Below are 5,000 nucleotides of genomic sequence, written 5' to 3'. Positions count from 1 at the left end.
ATATATATATATATATATATATTCATATTTATATACATTGTAAACAATATAGAATAAGACCGGATGGCACACACATACATGAAAATAAAGAAAGCAGAATATGTGTGTATATATACATATACATACACACACACGCATACATATATATATATATATATATATATATATATATGTGTGTGTGTGTGTGTGTGTGTGTGTGTGTGTGTGTGTGTGTGTGTGTGTGTGTGTGTGTGTGTGTGTGTGTGTGTGTGTGTGTGTGTGTGTGTGTGTGTGTGTCTGCTTTCTTTATTTTCATTCACACGCACAGAATGGTTGATGGTTAACGGTTTAAAGCAAAATAAATGCGCTAGACTAGGCATTATAGGAATTATTGTATTAGAAAGGGTAGGGAAGGGGACTAAATTAGTAATACGTCGTCATACGTCAACAGTCTGGAGTAGTATTGGAAAGGTTGAAGATGGGTGAAGGAGGTGAAGAGTGACTGGCTTAAGGTAGCATTAAAGGAGGAGATTAATAGTTTTGCAGTATGTAATTTATTAGTGCGGAGACTTGACCAGAAAGATTACCATCGGGTCTTAAAGTGGGGATAAAGATCCGTGGCTGGAATATCTGAGAAATGTGGTTGGTGTGATTGGGACATAGCCATGGAACGTGCTATAGTATCTGTCTGTTCATTGCCGGGGATTCCAACATGACTGGACACCCAGCAAAATCTGATAGATTTGTGGTATGTAGACAGGTAGAACAACCAGTTTTGAATCTTACAGACAAGGGGATTGGTCGAGTGCATAGACTTTATGAGAGATAATGAGTTATGGGAGTCAGTAAAATAGGGAAAGAGGAAGAAGGGAACTAGTATATGTGGCTTAAGGCAAAATGGAGTCCATACAGTTTTGTAATAAGGACACTGGATGCAGAAGGGACGGGGTATTTGAAATTGCGAGTTGGGAAGGTTACTGCGAAAACAGCACCGGGGGTGGATTTGGAGCCATCAGTGTAAACATGATGCAGGGGTAAGGTATAAGCCTTGGAGGAACGGAATGGACAGAAAACGGAAGAGTGGAAGGCAGGGAAAGGGGAAATGGGAGATGAGAGTATCTATGTCAATGGACGAAAAATAGGTAAACGTGGAGAACAAGCAAAGGAAGTAGGGATCGTGGGGTAGTTAGTTTGGCGATGGAAAGCTGGTGGAAGCGGGCATAGCATCGGAGAAAGAAAAGGGTACGGCGTTGAGAGAGAGATGGCATGTTTGACTCAGTGTACAGGCTCTCAACTGGAGAGGAGCAGAAGGCGCCTAGGGCTAAGCGAAGATTACAGTGGTGGATTTTATCAAGATGAGCAAGAAGGGAAGCAGAGACAGAGTAGTAGATTTTTTTTTTGTGCCGTATCAGAGCCTGACGTTGGCGACCATGTTTAATTTCATGGTTGTACAAGGGAGTGTACGAAGGTGGTTTCCCGTTGCCTTCCTTCGGGTGATTTAAGAGTGCACCATCTCTCTTCCCCGACGACACCTGCGTTTGACCTCTTAAGGAGATATGTCATTTTCTCCCCGTGAGATCGGACTCGAGCCAGCAATCGGAGCGCAGGCATTTTTACGACCGCCGCGACGGGGAATTGAACTCAGGGACCACGAGGGTCGGAGTCCAGTGCTCTAACCACTGGACTATCACGGCAGAGTAGTAGTGGCATCCATAAGCGAGCTTTTTCTTTAGTGTAAAAGATATGGTCTCACCAGGACAATTTGAAGTAAAACATAATGTCAAGAATTTACCAGAAGAACGGTATTGGAGTGGAGCGCCATATAAGAAAAGTAGAGGTTGAGGACCTATACATGCACGAAAGAAAGGGATGGAGAAAGGTTGAAAAGTCCAATCCATAGTTAATTGCCCAGGAAGATACTGATGGTATCGCAGGCTGGAGGAATTAGCGGAGAGTAGGTATGGATGTCCCAGAGGCGAAGATGGTTAATTCATCAATATATGGTTATGTCTGGGTTCCTGTCATCAACAGCAAGAAGGACTAAGGTGGGGCTCAGCACACTGCCTTGCGGGACACCTTCAAACTGAGGAAAGGAAGATGATGCGGAAGAGGCTATTTTGACATGGAAAGTGCATTTGGAGAGGTAGGACTGTTGGAGAACATGGTACTGCCATGTGTTATTGTGTACTTATTTCTAGGTCAAAGAATATTGCTAATACAGAGTATAAACAATTTTCAAATATATGCAAATGCATATGTAATATGTCTCGAAATGAGCATGGGGTCAGCTGTACTTCTGGCACAACCAAACTGGGAAGGAAAGAGAAGATAGTGAGATTCACGATAACACATTCAGCAGAAGTTAACCATTTGTTCTAGTAGTTTGCACAAGCAGCTTAGTTAGAGCAATTGGGCGGTAATCTTGAGGGAGGGTACCCGATTTACTGGGTTTCAAGAAGGGGAGGATAAAAACTACTTGCTGATGAGGAAGTAAATTTCCTGTCGTCCACATGTGGTTGAAAATAGCTAATATGAAAGATAGAAAGAAAGACGGAAGATGTTGGAGCATACGGTAATGAATAACGTCAGGGCCTTCATGGGTGTTGTGGCACGACTGTAAATCAGCATTAAGTTCAGAGGAAGAAAAGGGATCATTATAGGACTCAGCATAGGATAGAGTGAAGATAATGGGGTAGCGTTCTCCGATGGTCTTAAAGGAAGAGAAATATGGAGAACGGTAAGAACCACTACTGACCTGGCTGAAATAGTCACCTAGTTCATTAGCGACTTGGAGAGGATCAGAGATAAGAGAATCTTGAATATGGAGGACGGGCCTGGATGGGGGGATTTTTGCCTGATAATTTATGGATCCGACGCCAAACAGCTGAAATAGATTTAGATGCAACTGAGGAAAAATAATTTCGCCAGCTAGTTGTTTTACTGTTCCGGATTGTATGACGAAGGCAGGCAGATGCTCTTTTAAAGGAGATAAGGGCTAATAGCTGATTAGTGGTGTGATGATTATTCCAGGCAAAGCACTTTGGTGCTATCAGAATTCCACCATGGAACACATTTGGAAGTATAAGGTCTTAAGGTTCAAGGAATGGCAGCTCTTTGGACTGTAGCTGTGAAACATTGTAGCATATCTGAAATGGACAAGAAGAGGGATGGAGAGGAAGGAATAGTAGAGTGAAGTGAAAGTATGCCAGTCAGCTCTATCAAAGCACCAGCATGGGGGATTAGGAAGTGATACATATAAAGTAGGAGAAAGGAGAACTGGAAAGTGGTCACTCTAGGGAAAGTGATATAGAAGTCTAAATGGGGAGAAGGGGAGCATAGAGGGAGATTGCGTGCACATGTCAAAGTGTGTGGGGCGATCTGAATCAAGAATAATAAGGTCAGTTGTGGAGAGGAAGAATTTTAGGGTTGGCCACGAGAGGTAGTGATGGAATCCCCCAGAATGTGACACAGTTAAAATCACCAACTAAGAGGAAAGGTGGCTGGAGTTTCAAAGGCAAAAGGATAGGAAGAAGAGAATTAGACTGAAGTAACCGATCCAGCGGCGAGGAAAGATGCGAATAACTGTGCAAAGGACAGTGGTTTGAAAGGGAGGTATAACATATGGTGTTTTCTGATGGATACGTATAGACGAGACAGTGTGGAGAAGAAACAAAATGGTAATTGGGAATTGGCATTGGAGGATCTGTTAGAAAAGTCTCTTAGAAGCAGAAAATGGATGGATTATAAGAAAGGATTTGACGAAGGACATTTCTGTGAGAATGGTAACCGCAAATATTCCAATGTAGGAGAGCTATCACTGATCTACGAGTAATAACGGTTACAATGCGTGTTGGAGAATCTGAAGGAAAGGAGCTAGGGGGTGAGATAATGAATGGGAGGGGGGAGGTTATGTAGTATCAGCGAGCAACATTATTGGAGTAGGGGGTAAGAGAAAATGACGTTATGACGTTCTCTAGGGGGAATGGTGTAGCATTGTAAAGATTCTACCTCATAGTCCGTGAGGCAGGTAAGTAAGCCTTCCCCACAATCTGACCAATTTTTGTTATTGACAGGCCAGTTTGATGGAGACAGTTTTGGTACAAGTATTGAGGGTTGGATGAGGTTCAGCATGGAATGGGTTTGCCAATGACATCTGCCAGTGCTGATAATGCTTTAACTTGGATTACGGATGTAACTGTAATGAGACAGGAACGATTAGGTCGGCTGCAGTAGGGAACTTTGCCTATTTGTTATTGGATACATTGCTGGAAGTGGAGAGTGTTGTCAGAGTGAGGAGCTGTGGGAGGGATCACGAAAATTCGGTCTCATTTGGCTGGGCTAAATAGAGTATTTAAGATATTTGTATAGGTGGGGTGGTTGAAGGACGGGGACATGTGGAAGAGGGAGCAGTGTTGAGAGAGGCAGTATTGCGGAGAGGTGGACAATAAGGGTGTAGAGTAGTAATAAAGGAGGATGGGGTAGTTGATGAAGAAAGTTGTTGGAGTAGAGGAGATGAAGTTGAGAATGTTGGGAGAGTAGGAATGTCTCCTGGAGATTGAGTGCTGACCTGGGTGATATTATAGTAGGCATTTGGGGGGGGGGGGGGGTAACAGTAGTAGCAGTGTTCAGATTCGTGGTCAAAGGAGAGCTTGGGGTCGGGGAACCGGGAGAATTTGAATCAATGGGGCTATTTGATGACCTTAATAAGGGTATAGAATATTCATTATTGGCCATGGTAAGCCTAGAGTATGTTGGGGAGTGGAAGAGTCCACCCCCGGGGTCCCCTTGATGGTTTAGGGCTAGACAACTAAAACAGGGGAATACCGTGCCCATGACTCCCTCAGGCCGTTCAGGATTGACACAAAATCATCCTTTCAACGCGGCACTCGCACCTTAGGAAATGGATAGTAAAGGGGATATAACAGAAAAGGGAGATGGAAAAAGACCGTGCAAAATCATTTGAGTCGAGGACCGAGGCCCAAGGCAGGGGAGATTCCCAGCATTGGGTATCAGTCCTCGTC

This window comes from Penaeus chinensis, chromosome 1 (assembly GCF_019202785.1).
Source record: "Penaeus chinensis breed Huanghai No. 1 chromosome 1, ASM1920278v2, whole genome shotgun sequence".
Classification (NCBI taxonomy): Eukaryota; Metazoa; Arthropoda; class Malacostraca; order Decapoda; family Penaeidae; genus Penaeus; species Penaeus chinensis.
Note: the sequence above shows the minus strand (reverse complement) of the source record.